At 42.7% G+C, this 19,700-nt stretch overlaps 1 protein-coding gene across 1 annotated transcript in view; it reads right to left on the reverse strand.

Moving 5' to 3' along the window:
* RAB3IP (RAB3A interacting protein) overlaps positions 1-14,655 on the reverse strand; it is a 32,109-nt gene extending 17,454 nt beyond the window's left edge. Inside the window, exon 1 of the mRNA XM_063133903.1 lies at positions 14,553-14,655. The gene's annotated coding sequence lies outside the window, so the exon portion shown is untranslated. The remainder of the gene's footprint in view (positions 1-14,552) is intronic.
* Between the last annotated feature and the right edge of the window lie 5,045 nt (positions 14,656-19,700).

Here is a 19,700-nt window from a genome sequence, read left to right on the forward strand (position 1 = left end):
CCTTCTTGAGGCTGAAGAGACCTGCAAGAGGTTTGGATCATGTTGCAACCAATAGAAAGGAAATTGACACTACCTCAAGAACTGGTGTAAATATCCTCCTGTCTTGTGGGGGGGGGGGGCGGTGAACTTTGGGGATTGGGAGAGCTTTGGATCCTATGGATTGAAAGCCTCCCCGGATTTTCCCACACCATGTCCTGATCCACCATCTTTTTACCTCATCTGTCAGAGACCTGACGTCAGGGAGGTAAGGGTTGCAGAAATTTCCATAGGAGTTGGGAAGGAATTCTGAGGTCCTCTGAGAGGGGACCTGCTCTCTGTCTGCTCTCAGTGGGAGGCAGGGGGGGTCCAAAGAATCTTATAGCACCTGAGAAGCCCTGGGATTACAAACAACAACAACAACAACATTTGTATACCGCCCATAGCCGTAGCTCTAGGTTTTTGAGGGCGCTTCAGCAAGACACCCTCCATGGGCCCCTCACTTAGTAAATCCACCATCTCATTTTCTATTGCTCTTCTTCCTTTCTTCTCATCATTACTATCATCTGCTTGCTTGCCAGGCAGAGATCCAGGGAGCAAGCAGGCAGTGGCATCTACTGCTCCTTCTCATCACCACCACCACCGTCTGGGCCAGAGCATCAGGCAGGTGATCAAGCAGATTACGATGAACAGGAGCAAGTCCTACGGACTTTTGTCAGAGAGTCCTAGATGGAAAGTGGGCCCTTGGAAGGTGCCCAAATATGCCTACTGTTGACACCCTCCTTGATACACTTAATATTTTTAAAAGAGAATATTGTGGTTTAATCCTCTTCAAAGGGTTATTTTCACTCATGACATACTGCATGCAGAGCAGTACACAGGAAATTACTGCTGTTAACAACTGTACTCAAGCTTGGGCTGTCAAAGAAAGTAAGCCTAGAAATGACACACACAAGAAACACTGTAATTTTCTGTGGAATGTTGCATCTTGCCATTTGGAAGTTCCAAAAATGCTCTGCCAAGAACCCCCCCCCCCCAATTACACGCAATAAAGAGCCTGTGTAGTAAAGAGGGACCTCCTGGTAGTCTTGCTGATTTTCTACAGACACATACACACACACTATTCAGAACTTACACCCACTCTGATCTCAATGTTTTCTTTGTAAGAGGAAATTCTAAATCTACTTACAGTTTGCACAAACTTGCACACTTCCTTTTAAGGCCACTTGTACTTAACTGCAAACATCTCATTTTTATACTACAACTAGCTGATATGCCCGGCATTGCTTGGGTCCGTGAATAGTGTTTATAACATAAAGAAATTTTCAATATCTCCTGCTGAAGAAATGCTATTTATGGAATGTCCTTAAGGAATAATAACAATTTGTAATGGTCATGATAACCATGAGTCATAGTTTGGTGGCAAGAGAAGACTCTTGGGAATTCCACCCAATGAATGCTGGGAGTTGTAGGCATAAGCCTCGGGTTTTTATTAAATTCTTTAAAAAAAATACTTAAAATCCAAAATTTAATGTTTTTAGATTTTTCTGGTACATTGTACAGCCAGACCTATCAGTGTGCCAAATTTCAAGTTTCTACTTGCCCTCCCCCCCCTAAGATATATGACTGCAAGGTAATCACCTTAAATTAGCAGGCCAGTGCTAGTCCTGTGAGTTAACCTTTAAACTAATTAAATTCATTTTCCCCCCCTCTCACCTCATGACAACCCTGCAAAGCAGGCCAGTCCTAGGCCTGTGAGGAAACTTTAAAACAAATTAAATTAGTTTCTTCCCCCACCCACACACCCCTCTCTCTGAGGGAGCTGTCCAACTGACTCACGGGTAAGAGCTGCGACCTCCTTCCCTTCTACTCTAGCCATCCCCAGGAGCCCTCTTTCAGGCCCAGGATGGTGAGCTACTTCCATATGATGGCCACCAAAGCCTGATAAGTCTTCCCTCATGCCCAAGGCATGCTTGGAGTTGTAGACACAAGCCCAGCTCCCTGAATAACATGTTAATCTTTGAATACACCTGAGGTGTGGTGGGAGAGTGGGCCTTCTTAGTTGTAGCACCCTGCTTAAGGATTTCTTTTTCCCAGGCAGGCTTGCCTAGCGACTGCATTAATGGCTTTCCAGTGCCAAGTGATTTTTTTAAAAATTTATTTTCCAAGGCCTTTTAACTTGATAAGATTTTTAATCTGCCGTTTTCCCCGCCCTGTTATAAGTAAACTATAACATTCCAAGACAGATGCAAGAATTACTGAATAAAATTTATGATTTTTATGTAAAAGCCTGACTATGAAGAGTGAATGGAAGAATGACTGATAGCTGAGGCTAGAATGGAATGGTGGGCGGGGTGAGTGGCAGTAGGGCAAAGTCAGTTAGTGGGGGCTGAGTTAGGACTGAGAGATAGTGATGCCAGTACTACATCTCCCAGCATGCCTTTGGCAGCCCTCAGGTGCCCATGTCCTCAGCTCTTAGTGGATGCCCACAACTCCGGCCAAGTCCTGCTGGGACTGCTTCAGCGTGCACTTCTCACCCATGAAGTGCTCCATCAGGAGCCTGTACTGAAGGGCCGGGAATTGCCCTCCTTCGTCAAGCTTGTTTCTGGGCATGTGCAGAGTGCCTCCCTTCCCTTCCCCCCTCCCTCAGTTTCTAAGAAAATAGCAATATTAGGACAGGGTGCCTTTGAGCATGTCCAGAGTGCGGCCTGTCCAAGACACACTGTTATATCTGGTTATGATTTTAAAACCACACATGGCAGGTGGGAGGAGGCACCGCAAAAGGATACAGCCCATTTATGTGGGTTGTTTCCTGTGGAATTGGGTTGACTGACTTTAGGAATCACAATGGCCACCAAAGGCCAGTAAGTTTGGCCTCCCACCCAAGGCATGCTGGGAGTTGTAGGCATAAACCTAAGTTTTATTAAATTCTTTAAAAGTACTTAAAAACCCAAAATTCATGTTTTTACATATTTTCTGATCCATGTACCCAAAGACTTGTCTGGGTGAACAGCATTAAGGCAGTACCATATGTGGAAGTGGGTAAACATTTTGGGACATACAGTATGTGACACACATACTTTCTGCTTTATAGGTAGAAATTAAGCCCTCTTAAAGGCACAAGGAGAAAGGAATGGAATTGAGTCAGCACCTTCAGTTGTTGTATACAGCAAAATAGTGTTAAACTGCATTTTACAAATACAAATACTCACGGTTGTGAGAATTAAAGCTAACTATAAGAATCTAATGTATTACTTGACATAGCTATGTCTGAACTGCGTGATTTTCTGTATATTCTACTGGAAGAGACCAAATCTCATGACAAAGGAGCCATTCACGCAACTTAACAACCCACTGTGGATTAAATAACACATGGAGAGGCTGCAGCGCAAGTGGGGCATCTGCTATTTTGAATGACGGGGGCTGTCATGTCATGTGAACCCGACAAATGTGGATTATGAGAGGGTTGTTTCCATGGTCTGTGGTGGATTATGCATGGGTTACACATTGTAAAACAACCTTCACATAATCCACACTCCCATACTATTCAGGTTCACACAACACAACAACCCCCAAGCCAGGTTGCAAATACAACCACTCATCATGGGTTAAACAACCCACAACATGTTGTCCAAACCTGGTTAATAAGTTCCCATTTACCCTTTTTCATATATTAAACTCCTACTCCTTCCCACTGCACTAAAAATGCTTACTGAGTTTAGGACTGCAGCCACAGGCCTTTATATTTTAACAAAGCCTATACATGACAGCAAGAGCAGTAACATACTTGTCCCTTCCTCCCTGTCCTGTCCTCCCTCCGCTCTCCCGCACTGCCACAGTCAAAATGTAGACTCTTCTTACTTCAGCTCATCTGAGAGATTCCAGGTGTATGGGTGATGCTATAAAAATACAGGTTTGCAGATTTTCAGCCAACTTTGTCTAGGACTTTACACTGAGCACCAAATTCCACAAACAAAAAAAAGACTCTGCAATTGGCATAAATTAGCAAAGTAACACATATGTGCAAACCTTATTCCAATTTAAATTCCATTGGTGCGTAGAGCAAATCCGTGATGTGGAGATAATCATGACCTAACAAGAATGTGTGCAAAACATTTTGAACATTTGAAAGTTATGTTCAATATGACTGCCATTTGGCCTTGCTCTCAAAAGTCAACAAGATCTTGATTTTTATTTTTTTATTTTTAGAGAATGAGGACAGCCATTCCAGCTTTTTATTTATTTTTATTCATAATGGCTAACAGCATGGCTGACAAGATAAACACATTTCATGACAAATCTATATGTAGCGGTGACAATGGACTTAGAAGTGCAGCACTGCACATCCAAACCTTTGTTTTATATTAGCATAATCCAAACCCTTCAAGCGCTTGGGCCCAAGAGAGTTAGCTGCCACCTGATGCAATTCCTTCCCTCTGCCCCCAACTACCAAGCACATCATCTTGAAGTTTTAGGTGTTTTCATCAGCAGAGGCAGCTGCATTTAGACAAAGGATTTTGAATGTACATAATTGACACTGAAGAGGATGTAAACAAATTACTGTAATGATTTAATGTTTCTAGAAAAAGCATTGCAAGTAAGCATCCAGCCCTGTTTTTCAGCTATGTGTTGTCTTATAATTCATTTGCCAGCAGAAAATATGGAGTGGGGGTGGGGAAGAGACTACTCTAGAAACAACAGATTCAACAGAATAATCCAAACAATGCAGAAATAATTCCATTCCAAACAGATATCTTAGAATGTTCATTTTATCACCCCAAAATACTACACACTATCACTGAACAGGTTCAGCTGTCACAACAAACCATGGTTTATTAAGAAGGGAACAAGTTGCAGCAAGTCTCAGGCTCATGTGCTTTCCCCCTCCAGCATGACCACGAGGAGATCAAGTGCTTCTGCTTCATCCAGGCCTGACAAACTGTGGTTGATCTTAACTATAGTCTGTTTTGAAAGAAACCAACTGCAAACCATAAGTAATGAGGCTGGACACTTTCAAGATTTGGACACAACACCAAACTCCAAGTAATCAAGAAGGGAAGCAAAAGCTTCCAATCACAGCTGTTGTGACATCCATAATCACCCATTTAAACACAGTTCAACCCACTGTTTTATCCCAGTATTTGGTATTGCTACAGTAGTAAATTTTTTAAAAGCCGGCAATGTCTTTTTGTAGATTCCCCATTTTTCATCAGTATAAAGAAATCATGCAGTACACGTGGGACCTGTAACAAAATGATAGTGTGGAGTGCTCCTGTTCAATGTTCTAGCCAGCATGTCCTTGTCCAGAATATTCCATTTCATTCCTTTTCCAGGAAACTCCATTAGTTCCCATTCCCCCCTCCCATAGTCAGTATTCTGTGTTGACTGAGCATTTTCAGTCTGAACTGGGTTGGGGAGGGGTTGTTGGGGGAGTTGCCCCATTAGGGTTTTTCCTAAAGGTTTATTTGCATTTCCCCAAAACATGCCAACACCTCCCTCTTATTTCTCAGTAGCCCCATTTGAGCTACATTCCTCACCAGCCAAGTTCACTATAAGAGGAAGTGCCATACTCTTAAATGCAATACGAATATGAATTTTTAAAAAACCAGTTTTGTGGTCACTCTGCTTTTAATGATATTTAAATGTTGCTACTCAGCAGTACATTTCTATTTTGGTCTTTGAGTAAACTCTCTTTATTTCATATCTTAAGGACATCAGAGCTTCTTGTTAGATAGTTGTGCCCTGTGCCAGAGTTATTAATGTGGGACAGAACTCAGAAGAGAAACGCCATGTTCTACACTCTCAAAGAAAATCCCATTTAAGCCTGTACCTGAAGAAAAAATATAGATTCAGTATTAAAAACAGAAAACTTTGAAAAGCAAACTACCATTTAAAGTTTATTTACATTTTAGTCCTATAAACCAAGTGAAAATAGTAACATTTCACCATCACAGTTTACCATGCTTGTTTAAGTAATCTATTACCCCACAACAATGCTTTATGAAATGCTAGTCTCAAATTTGTCAAAGGCTGAAGCAAATTAAAGGAAAGAAGCTCTGAATACAAAGAGCTCTGGACTTGTCTCGGTATTATGTTTATTAAATGGTATTACAGCTATTATCTTGGTAAGCAACAGGCATTCAAAGAACACAGTGACCCACGGATGACAAAGCAGCATGCAGGTTTCAGTAAACACATGTGATGAAGCCTTCTTTAAGACTGAATCACTTCAGAATACAGTGTTATGGGAACAGAGAGAAATACCTGCTACAATGCATAAGAAACACTTTCCACACAGAAAAACCAACCATACCAAGATTAAAACTCTTCTCCCTTAGCATAGCTTTCTAGGGTATGGCGTTTTTGGCATGAGAGAGAATTCCAACATACAGTCCAACAACATATCTGCATTCTAAAGTTATGCAGTCTAGACAGGCACATTTTTTAAAAAAAATATAGTTCAAAAAGCACCAAAATATGAATTCACTACAGAAACTGGCCCTGTTTAAACAAACACACATTCACACCAACTTCTGGCCTGATGCTCTGAGCAACTGGCCCTGCTACCATTTTGATTTCCCACAATGCTCCTGAAGTAGCATCACTTTGGTGTAATGTGTGGAAAACGCCGTCCCCCAGCCACACAGCGGCTGAGTTCTGACGAAATGGTAATCAACAGTTGTTTCCCATTCTGTTCCTATCCTCCTCCCCCCGCCCCAGTTGATTAGCGTGTCATCCGAACTCAGCCAGTGCTTCTTGGAGTACAGCTTTTGCCCTTCCAGGGCCTACAAGAAAAGGGGGCCCACCAGAAGGAACTGGAGCCATCTTTGCTTGCCTTCCAATGTTTCACACAGACAATGCTTGCTGCCAACAAACTCACAAAGGTTTGTTTATGCAGAAGCATTCCATTTAGGATTAACTCAAATATTGCTTGTTTATATATGAGAGATTTAATTCCTTGGTAAGAACCCTGTAGGCATACAGCATGAAGAGATAAAATACCCATGTGACACCAACAATACTTTGTGATTTAGGACTATTTTGGATATTCCAGGATACACATGTTTCCTAATAATCAAATATCAATTATATATTTACACTATGCAGTAGCCCAAGATTGAGCAACCTTCTGGGCTGGTGGGCACATTTGGAAATCTGAGACACTCTTTTGGGCACTTCTATAAAATGGTTGTCACAGATGGGCATGTCTAATCACAAAGGACAACTACCCAGAGGCATTTATGGGAAATTAAGATGGCAGCCGCTAAAGGCTCCCCCTTTGCTTTGAAGAAATCCCAGAGGCCAGTAAGAAAACATTTTTAAAATCTTTAAATAAAAACTGAGAGGAATAGGGTGCCTTGGTGAGCACCAAACAAGATGCCCACGGGCACCATTATGCCAAGATGTGCAGTAGCACATGTGCATAACAGTAAGTACATTCAATTTAGGCCAGCCTTCAACATGATGACACTTAATGAATAGGCTGAAAGAGAACCTTATTTATCCCAGCAGAGCAAAGCAGTAGAAATTCTTAAAGGAAGTGTTACAGGCAACAAATGGTTATGTCTATCTTTAGCCTTTTCCTGGGGAACCTCCACCATCATCACAAAGCCCTCTTTTATTCTAATATGCATAAGTGATGATGATTCTGGAAGCTTGCCAGACCCCTCAGATTTTCGTTATTACTGGTCCTTTCATCCAATCAGCACAGATCATTTTCATTAACAGTCGCAGCTGGCATGAAAAGCTGCCTCAAGAATTCTCTCACCCTTTGCAAAGCATCTTTTTAATAATAATAATAATAATAATAATCCTAGTTTCATCTGCTAATTTCAAGGACAAAATACACTGAATTACCACACATTTAAGAAATATTGCATAGCACAAGCAAATATTTCCATTTTTTAAAACGAATGAGAATATTGAAGGGAAACAAACGCACATCATGAGTGAACCTGCAATAATCCCTATCCCATATCATGTCCGTTAGGAAATTGAGGACGTCTCAAATCTTGTTTGAAACTCCAATGTCTATTTCTGCCAGATGTTACTTTAAAAAAAAATTGGTATTAACATTTGCCTGTAACTCAATCTTTTCGTTATGGCACAATAGTGCAAGTTGAATCTTTTCTGTTGTAATTTATGGAATTTTGTAAATTTCTATGATGCAGAAGCAAACCATTTCTGAAAACATGTGCAAATTTTAACTAAGTTTGGTATGGAATTATGTGTTCTCTAAACCTCCCTGCCTATGTAAGAGGCTAATACAGCTTTACCCATCTTGAAATTTAGAGAAGGTATTTTTCTTTAGATATTACAAATGTTATTTTTACAGAAATGCTTAAAGTGTATTGCTATCTACTAGAAGAAAGACATTACTTTGCCAAAAACAAACCTATGGTTTGGAGTTGTTGATTTTACTTTGAACAAAGGTGATTTTCCTTGCAATTAATATGTATTTGCCAGGAAATATTCTACTTCTTCCAATACTCTTTTTCTACCAGGTACCCCTGTACTTTCAAACTTAGACCTCAAGCTTCCACTAAGACATTCTTTTCATAGCAAATTAAAAAGAAACATACTCTTCTCTAGAGCTGTGCAAGCCTTGGGCCTCGGATTCAGGATGACCATTTCATGACGGAACAAACATTTTAATGCATAGCCCTAAGCCTCCGTAAAGAAGAAACAGACTACAACTCCCAGCATGCACTGCCTGGGAGGGTTGAACCTACTGCAGGCGCCCCGCAGCCACCTGCTTCCCCCGAGGAAGTGGGCGGCTCTCAGGGGAAGCAGGCGGCTGCACAGTGCCTGTGGAACGTGCAACAGACCCTCCAGGGACTGGAGTATCCTGGATCGCATCAGGAAGTGAGCGATCATGCCAGCAGGTAGCTGATCGTAGTTGCGAGCGATCATGCTTGTGAGCAGGCAATCATGCCAGCAGCAGTGGGGACGACACGAGTACCCACTGTCCCTGAGCTCTGGTAGGTTCAGCCCTCCCAGGCAGTGCATGCTGGTAGGCTGTTTCTCCTTTACCGAGGCCTAGGGCTGTACATTAAAATGGGGGTTGTCATAAAATGGCAGATTCATCATGAAATGGCCGCTGGGATTCAGATTTTTTAATCCGATGTCCGAGGCTTGCACAGTCCTACTCTTCTCCATTTTTCTGTTGGACAAAAAACAAGAAACCCTAACATATGTAGAATTATTAAACCCTTATGTGGAGATGCCATTAAGTCAGTGGTAGAATACATGTTTTGCATGCCAAAGAACATAAGACGAGCCATGCTGGATCAGATCCAGGGTTCATCTAGTCCAGCTGCCTGAAATAACACCTTCCTGTCCATGTTCCCCAGCAACTGGTATATATAGGCATACTGTCTCTGATACGAGACATAACATATAACCATCATGACTAGTAAAAAAAAATCAAAGGTTCCAGAGTTAATCCCTGGGACTTCCAGGTGAGAGACCTCAGGTAGCAGGTGACCGGCAATGGTAGCTTAACTGAGAGGTTGGGGAACTATGGCCAAAGACATCAGTACTGGATTAGATGGACCAATGGCAGTGTCGTATGTTTAACTGCAGGAGTAAGGGATTATATGAAGTGTTCCTTCCTTGCTTCTTTTCCTAGTTTCATAGTCCTAGAACTAATAGTAACAGTTATGGGTCAGGTTGTCTGCCAGTCCACTGAGAGATGTTATGATTAATATCTACCTCATCATGCCAATGGCTCAGTGTGGGCACATCACTAGATAGGAATGGCTTCCCAAGTCACAAGAAATAGGTAGAGCTATGAATCAGAACAGCCTAGTAAACAGAGTGAGAGCTAACAGGAAGAACAGGCTAACAAAACATAGCCATGAAACCATCTCTAGTTTCAGAGTTTGTGTAGGTGACACTTGACAAGTTCACATGATCAGTGGGGGAAACTACACTGCATGGGTGGCTTCCCCTGCCCCCAAGTGTGCTGTTTGCGCACCAGCATTTTCTTAATTACTCCCGCCACATCACAGGTTGCCGTGCTACCCAAACCCGGCATGCAGCAATGGCAGGGATGATTTATAATCCACCCCACAACCCTACTACAAGCCATAGCTTGTGGGGTGAGTTAGAAGCCATCCCCACCGTGCTGCATGCTGGGTTCAGATGAGACAGCAACATGCAACACAGTGTGGGTAATTAAGAAAATGCCAGTCATGCAAGCAGCATACAAAGGAATGTGGTGAAGTACCCATACTGCGTGGCTTCCCCTGCAATTGTGCAAACCTGGCCAGCATTACCCACGAAACCCCTAAAAGTAGAGATACTGTTGAATCTGCTAATATCTTAATAGAAACAAATTTTGAAACACCAATATTTACCACTACCAGCGGGTCCCCCACTCCTGCTCTATAGCTTCTGTACCTGTAAAGAAATACTTTCACTGAAAGACACCAGTTCTCCCGGTCAGTTATGTCACTGGAGCCCGATAAGTGTACTATTTCCCCCTACTACAATGAGCTCTGTCCAGTACTGCTTAGAGCTGTTGGAGCAGCCACAGTTTCACGTCCCACTTCTGGGGCTTCTACCTTGTGTCTTCCTACTTCCATCTCAGGGGTTACCTTGAAGGGCTCCACTGAGTTCATTGTGCCTCTTTCCTGCCTATTTGCATCCTCCAACCAAGAGAATCCACATCTTCTCTTCCTGCAAGACTCTCTAGAGGATCTGGAACAGCCTTCCTTCCTCCGCCATTTCTTATTCTTCTCTTCTCCCTAAAAATCCCATCAGCCTTGCCCAGCCCACTATCCCAACATCCATAACTGGCCACTGCTCACTTTCGGCCCAGTCAGCAAGCGGGTACTGACTTGTGACTTCATGCTCAATGTAGTTGTTCGCCATCATTCCATTGGGGAAAGTTCTTCATCTGCAGAAGATCACTTTGGGCTATTGAGCCCTGGCAGCTCATTACAAAACCCTTTCTTAATATAGACTCACAACAGGCCAAAAATGGTAAACATTTGTTATATGCAGCAATGATTAAACTACCTCAGACTTCTGAGCCTCAATTAGGCCCAAAGTCCAAGAGTCAGCCATTAAGTTTCTTCCCCTGCTATTACCATTGCTCCTCAATCTCTTCCAACAGCCAAAGGATACAGTGTTAATAACTATTGAGGGTAAACAACATGGTTGTGGCCTGTGTATCAATGAAACATGACAACCAGGACTGGGACTCAATGGGAACTAGTAATTTAAAGAGAATGCTCATGAAAATGGGTTGACAAACCAGGAATAGGTTCCCAGGAAAAGGAAGGAGTAATACTGCCCACCTCTAGCACTGAGAAAAATAACTTGCATACATACGTCCATAACAATCTAGGCATAGTACAACACAATTGCCCCACAGGAAGGGTGGCTGGAGAGGGAAGACTGCATGGCACCAGCACTGTTATCTTTTCAACACCAGGTTAAGGCTTTCCTCAACTCCCAGTCATTTTACAGAGCTTTTAACATCAGCTGTTTTATCAGGTCTTGGTAATACGTTTTAACTGTTTTCCGTTGTTTTCCAATTTTCTCTGTTAAAGAGGCCATTTATTGTTTTATTAATAAAAGTTTTAATAACAATATTTTATGATGTTGTATTTGGGGCTGTAATTTCCATGAACCGCCCAGAGAGCTTTGGCTATTGGGTGGTATATACATGAAATGAAAAGGGTGCATGAGGATAATACCAGGAACCTGATTCTCCTGTTTCAGCTGGACTATCCCCTTCCTTGGCAGGGACATCTACCCACCATCTGCTGTGGGAAGAATCCTGAAGACCTGGTCTATTTTTTATTTTTTTATTGTGATTTTGTTAGTGGGTTTTGATGTTAATTAGAAGAACTTGTATCCTGAATAGTGGGATATAAATCATGTTAACAGACACTACTTTACAGTATGCATCACTAGAACATCCCTACAAGTATTTAATGGATTTTTAAAAATCATTACATGTTAGATATTTGCATGATGCCACAGAGTTTTGTGGTGAACAGAGTCAAAATAATTTTCCTCTACTAAAAACGATAATTCTGAGATAAACTGGAATTTTCTCCACCAAATATTGTCCCGTTAAACAAGTATTAAGTATCAGCTGCAAGTTACACACACATTAGTTATTTATCAAAAGCGTAATGACTAGGATAAATTATTTATCCCTCTTTATTCTCAAGGTAATGTTAACCTAGAGTAATAGAATTCTACCACTACTGAAAGGAAAATAAAGACAAAAAAGGCTTGCTGTGGCCATGCACAGAATACATAAAACATGCATGAACTGCCAGAAGTAAAAAAAAAAAAAGCATAATTTTGCTTCAGTTTTTGCATACCAATCCCCCCATTTCATGTATAATAGATTAAACTCATGTGCTAATTATATTCAAATACAGGCATTATTAATCTTCCATTTTATGTTAGAAGTAATTTCTCAAGAACTACATAAGATTTATTCTACCCCCTAGTACTTTTTAATTATGAATTTATGAATAACACCAGCAAGGAAAAGTTGGTGCAAAGGGTTAAGAAGATATTATAAAAACAAAGCAATTCCCACAATGTTTTAAAAAACAACAACAAAGCTTCAGAAAACAGTTACAGTTTGCTCCACACAAACCTCCATTCAGGACTTTTTAATATGAATTCTGAAGCAACACATGCACCATTTTCCCTTCATCCAACTTAACCTCAGTTTCATAATAGTATTATCTTAAACCTGTATACTTACAATATCAGTAATCTCCAATTACAAGGTATCAACCTGCTATGAAAAGTAGCTCTATAGACAATTTTTTGGTGGCTGTTACAATGAACACTTCAGTTTTAGAGCGAGGTAGACATTATGCTTTCTACCCTGCAAAACTCATATTCTGTTCAGTACTTCAGAGGACAATCCTTTAATGATAAACTGACAATATCTAATATTAGGAAACAGGCAATGTTTAACAAAACTTTATCCAGAGCTCCTCACAACATACTAACTAACTCTCCATGTTTAAAATTTTAGCACATGCATATCACCCAGCATTTCCCTTATGAAATTTAAGTTGATTTAGCTCTCTGTACTGTTCCCCAAAATTCTAGTTCTCCATCAATCAAAATGTTGAGCTCAGAATACACTATGCTAATTATGTTTGTATATATTCAGTCTGTATGATTCCTTCTGCTTTCAACCGATGGGGGAAGAGCACAGAGGGGACATAGGGAAAGGGGGGAGGCCAACACTGCTAGAGGGAAAATGAGCAGTGGGGAACATAGCACTAAATAATTAACTTACAGGATCAGGAATACAAGCTACAATTGATGCAGAATACAGTTGACTCTGAGAAGCCAGGTGTTATGATGATGGCCACAAGGTGCAAGCATTGTTCTACATGTTTATGGGCATTAGGAGTAACTTATAGGTGCTGGCTGTTAGGGAAACAAAAGAAAGACTTCTAGCTGGAGAGCAGTATTGGTCTGTTGCAGCAAAAACAAAGAGTCTTGTAGCACCATAAAGACTAAGGAATTTATTATGGCATAAGCTTTTGTGGGCTACAGTCCATTTCGCCAGATGCATAATGAAGAAAGAAAGAAAGAAAGACTGACAGTGAAAGATTTGTTGGTCTGAAGGCACCTGGACCAGAAGCGGGTGGCTGTGAGCTTGGGAATCTGAAAGATATTTAAGGGGAGATGTATGCAAAGCAGCTTAGAGTGTGTCAAGGGCTTCAAAAATAAGGAAGGAGCAATGGATGCTGGGTGCCCACCCACCCCCACCCCAGAGATTACGGATATGGATTGCCTGTGACATATCGGTCTGTCTAGCAAGCCAGACACACAAAATCATAGTACCGTTACCAGCTCCCCAAATTGGACCCTCCAACTGTGTTGGACTACAACTCCCAAAACCCTCAATCAGGGACTGTGGGAGTTGTAATCCAACACATCTGTAGGGCACCAGGGTGGAGAAGGCCAAGGTTAAGCCAGACATCAAATACTATGCTAAAATGCCCCCTCCTCTTCCAAGTTAATCCCATGTTAATGCCCATACTGAGACGCCCGTCTTTTCCCATGTTAATCTGCACACACGAACCAGACGAGACCCAGATGCACTGAAATTGGGCGGTCACTCCCGGCGGCAAGTGGGCAAGGTGACTCCAGCGAACGAGCCGGGCAGAAAGTGATCTTGAATGTGCCCTCACCCAAAATGCGTCGTCGTTGTCGTCGTTGATGTTGTTGTTATTTAAAGAGCAGGTGGAGGTTGGGGAGGGAAGAGACGAATCCCTGTTGGCCGTACTGAACATATGAATGCTGGGTGCCTGCCTGGGAAACCAAGAGAGAGGAGATGACGGCAGAGGGATTGGGCCGGGCGCGGGAGCCTGAAGACAACATGCCTTGGAGTTGCAGTTTCGAGGCGCTCCAATCAACCGGTAGCACGAGAGGGAGGACAGGAGACCCCGGGATGCTCCAGGTCTGGGGAGAGGGGGGGGAGCACAAGTGCTGGTTGCCCAGAAGAAAATAAAACCCAAATCCTCCGAAGGAAGGGGAGGGTGGGAACGTGAGAGAGGGAGGTCGAGGCTTACCTGCCGAGCCCAGCGAGATGGATCCTTGCCGAAGACGACGACAGGAACAACAACAGCAACTGCTCGCGCTTCTCCGCCTCTTCTGGCCGCTTGTTCCCGCGGGGGCGGGGAGGGGCTGCGCATGCGCTCAAGGGCGGCGGCCCCTGATCGGGCGGAACTGAATTCACCCTAAGTCACAGGTAGAAAAAGAAGCCTCGGGGTAGGACGAGGCCTGAGAGCCCCGAGGCTCCCCCTAGAGGTTGTGTCCCGCAACTTCATCTACGCCGGCGGGTCAGCTGACCCGTACATTAGCCGTGGAATTTATTTATTTATTTATTACATTTCTATACCGCCCAATAGCCGGAGCTCTCTGGGCGGTAGGGAAAGATGATTCAGGGGCAGAGGATTAGAGGAACAAAACGCCCTTGAGGGTGCCGAGACGGCGTTGCTGGAAAGCCACAAACTACGGCTGGACTTTGGACTCCTCCGGAGCAGTGCTAGAATTACAGACGGGCTTAATGTAATCTGCAAAGCCCGCTCTCAAACTCCACCTAATTTTTGCCAAATTCTCCCAGCGCCGCCGCCCGGCTTTCAGCAACGAAAGGGACCATCCTAAAAGGCGAGGGGGCTGTTCAGGCGCTCCGGAATACCCTGTAATTCAAGCTCTGATCAGCACTCCAGGGTGAAAGTATATGTAACGGGGTGGGGGGTTATTTATTGTTACATTTATATCCCGCCTTTATTGAATAAAGGGCAGTTTATATGGCCCTCCTCTTCTCCATTTTATCCTCACAACAACCCTGCGAGGTAGGTTAGTCTGAGTCAAAGTGTCATCCACTGAATTTGATGGCCAAGCGAAAACTAGAGCCAGGGTCTCCCCAGTCCCACACTCCTAAGACTACAGCATACTGGCTCTTGAGTGAGAGTGTTGTATGGCTTTGCAAGCTCCATCACACCCCAGGGGGATGGGACACACTCTCTACCTTCGCTTCTCCGCCCATGTTTTCATTCCTCAGTTACTTCCTCTTTCAAAAGAGGAAGTACACAACGAGCACGAGGCCCATTGAGTCCGCTGTTCTAATGGCGCTACTTCTGCACACAGCAGGAGAGAGCAGCAATTACGTTTAAAAATACATCAGACTTAACCAAGGGTTTTTTTATCCTGAAAGGAAGATCAGAAGGGGTGGAAGGTGCACGGGAGGCAGATAACATCATGTGAGGGACCTGAACAAACTTGACCATCATCCATTATCAAGAAAGAATCAAGGAAAGATTCATGTTGGGTGAAGGGGAAACTCTTGAGGTTGGAAAAATCTACCTTTACCCTTTGAAATTCCTAAGTCTGATGCATGCTAGGTCATAAGTTTTATTGAGTTCAGTGGGGGTTACTCTCACATAAATGTGAATAGGATTACAGCCTAAAGGCACAATCCTACAGGGAAAATGGTTTCGGAATTCTTCATCCAACCAATATCCAGTGGCACAGACTGGTTCATTGGCACCACTTTGTAATAAATGGTTCATTAGAATCTCTGGATATGATCCTCAACAGCAGAGATGTTGAACTTCAGGCCTGTGGGCCAAATCCAGCCCACCTGGGCTGGGATCCTAATCCAATCTTCAGAGTGGGTGGGTCCCTAAATGACCACACCACTTTCCACTGACTGCCAATCATTTGATGGCTTCTTGTGTTTTGCTGAAATTTGCCTTTGGCCTTCACCACCACTGGAACAAATCACTTTAGGGTGGATTCCTGCATTGAGCAGGGGTTGGACTTGATGGCCTTATAGGCCCCTTCCAATTCTATGATTCTATGACCTAAGAGCCTGTACAAAATTGAATTCGGCCCTCAGGTTGAAAGAGGTTCAGCACCTTGCTCTGTTCCAGCCTTTCCCAATCTGGTGTCTTCTAGATGAGTTGTAGTCCAACACAGCTGGAGGATGCTAGGCTGGAGAAAGCAGCTCAACACATTTACCTATGAGTAAATCCCACAGATTACACTATCATTTATTCATGCGTATGTATCTGGCAGGATTTTGTGCTGTCCAGAGAACACTCCGCTCTTAAGGAACTTGCAGCACTTGCTCAGAAAGCCAATGTTTTCCTAGGAACTGCCAACAGCTACAATGTTTTTAAGCAAAAAGCCTGTGGCCCTAATCCAGCAGACGACTGGACAGCTGCTGCTGCACTCATAGAGGCCTCATTCTCCGCTAAAATGCCATCCTCAGCTAAACTGTCTCAGTGCTAACAGTCTAATGTTGCTGATCACTTATTAGGTAGGCAAGAGGCAGGGAGAAATCTAGAGTCTGCTTCCTAATTCTCCCCACCTTTTTTTAAATCAATTTTTTATTGTAAGTTTCAACAACAACATTATATATATATATATATTTTAAAAAATAAAGTAAGTGCATACTTTAAAGGTTTCTGCAAATATTACAACTATATATATATATATATATATATATATAAAGGAAAAGAGTATAAATTACACATAAACTTTAGTAATGACAGACCAAATATCCAAATATAAGTCCATTTGTGAATAGCACCTATATACCACTCTTTCAAATGTTAGAACATAAGAAGAGCCATGCTGGATCAGACCAAGGGTCCATCTAGTCCAGCACTCTATTCACACAGTGGCCAACCAGCTGTTGACCAGGGACCAACAAAGCAGGACATGGTGCAACAGCACCCACCACCCATGTTCCCCAGCAACCTCAGATACTGGAGGTAGCACATAACCATCAAGGCCATTGATAGCCGTCTCCAGAAATTTATCCAACCCTCTTTTAAAGCCATCCAAACTGGTGGCCATCACTACATCTTGTGTTAGTGAGTTCCATAATTTAACTATGCACTGTGTGAAGAAGTACTTCCTTTTATTTGTCCTAAATTTCCCACCAATCAGCTTCATGGGATGACCCTGAGTTCTAGTATTTTGAGAAAGAAATGTCTCCCTAGCCACATTCCCCATACCATGCATAATTTTTTACACCTCTATCATGTCCCCCCTTAGCCCCCTTTTTCCCAAGTTAAACGATCCCAGCTGTTGTAACCTTCCCTCATAGGCGAGATGCTCCAGCCCCTTAATCATTTTAGTTGCCCTTTTCTGCACTTTCTCCAGCTCTATCATATCTTTTTTTAGGTGTGTTGACCAGAACTGTACACAGTATTCTAAGTGAGGTTGCACCATAGATTTGTATAAAGGCAGTATGATACTGGCAGTTTTATTCCTTTTCTTATAATGCCTAACATGGAGTTTGCCTTCTTTACAGTGGCTGCACACTGGGTTGACATTTTCATCGAGCTGTCCACCACAACCCCAGGGTCTCTTTCTTGTTGAGTCACTGCCACCTCAGCTTTTAGTAATCAAGAGGGTACAAAAAATCCATTTAAGCTGACCATGTGTTACTTCCAAGAAGCAGGTGCATAATTTAAGATAACATGTACATCAGAAAATATTAAAGAGCTTTTCAATACAAAGTTTATGTGTTCTGGTGACTTCCAAAAGGAGACAACTCTTGGGCATTTCCAAAACATATGAACAAAAAAAGCATCAAATGTATGACACCTCCAACAATTAGCCAAGTTAGACAAACCTTTGTTAAGGAGACATTGTGGTGTCCAATAGACCCAAAACAAAAGGTTTTACTGAATAAGACATAACCAGAGGTCCATAGATGTATCAGATACCAACACCAAAATTCTCCGCACCTAACAAGCGATCAGTACTGTCAGGGCTGGTCTCCAGGTTTCTTAGGCAGAGTTAGGGGACAGTGGAGCCCTGCTAGTGTATACTACATCTTTGACAGGGAGTTGATTCCTGGCCCCACCCCTACAACCATCCACCAAATCCATGCACAAATCACTCACACACTGGATTAGGGTGGCTGCATGCAAAGGTCTTTGCTGATGGCAATTGCCAGGAAAGCCTCCTTCAGCCAGTGGGGTAGCACTACAGCTTGAAGTGCAGGTGCTCATCATGACAACCCCCATTGCCACACCCCCAAGGAGAGGCCAAATAATCAGGCAGCTGTATTGATCCATATCAACAAAGCAGTTCCACCTGTTTCATCTCTACCAGAAGCAAGTCCTTTATAAAGCTATTGCCCATTCAGACTGTGCCATCCCAAAATACTTTGCATTATGAAGAGAACAATATATTGTTGGTGGGAAAATGCATTCCCCTTCACACACACCTAGCTACTGAAACTAAGGTCTGAGAAAATGGATTTCTGAGTAGGGGGTAGCAGTGTCCCTGCTAATAAAAAAATACTGGTGCTGCACCCCTGCCAGTTCTGTTTCCGCTATGCCACTGCCTTTAGCTCATCTTCGGTTGTCCATGTAGATTCTGCCTGGCAGGATCCATGTCTGTAAAGAGGCAAATGCTGAATGAGCTGCTGAATGAATGGAGGATGAACCAGAATGAACTACTGCTAATATTGGAAACATAGTAAAGTTAGGTCACTCTCCAGACCAAATGTCTCTCACCCACTGACCCCAAGTTACTAAGAAAGACAGTGAAACTAGGTCGAGTATTCGTTCATTCATTCGTCACTCTCAGTTCAGATTCATTCTACCCAGGTATTTACCATGCCAAATTATTCATGTTACTCTGTTTTGCTCTAACATTGCAAATGGTGGCCACTTTGGGCCATAAAGGGATTCTCAGCCAAAACTCTCTCATGAGTCCCACCCACTGCCAAGAACAGAGGCAAACACAATAACACCTTACCTGTTGCCTCACAGATCAAAGCCCTAGCCTTCTGGTCCTCCAGGCTATGAGAAAATGAATGGGACAATCCCTCAGGCAAAAATCCTCTATCAGCTGTGTCATCAAAACAAAGTAGATTTACCCAATTGCAGCACATGAGTCAGGTTAATGAAAACACAAAGCAATATCCTATGTGATGTTCCATCATGACCACTGCGGCTTTCTCCATACAAATGCAATCCCATGCGTGTGTTTAGACAGAAAAAAGTCCTACGATTGCCAGCATTTCCCAGCCAGCATGGCTGGCTGGAGAATGCTGGGAATTGTAGGACTTATTTTCTCTCATGCATGGGATTGTGCCTTAAGTGTATTTGAGATTGCAGCCTGCCTGAATAATGTAAATCTCTCTTAGTATGCATAATGTGTTCTAACTCAGTTTTGTAAAAAAAAAT

The sequence above is a fragment of the Elgaria multicarinata genome, chromosome 9, assembly GCF_023053635.1.
Source record: "Elgaria multicarinata webbii isolate HBS135686 ecotype San Diego chromosome 9, rElgMul1.1.pri, whole genome shotgun sequence".
NCBI classification, from domain to species: domain Eukaryota; kingdom Metazoa; phylum Chordata; class Lepidosauria; order Squamata; family Anguidae; genus Elgaria; species Elgaria multicarinata.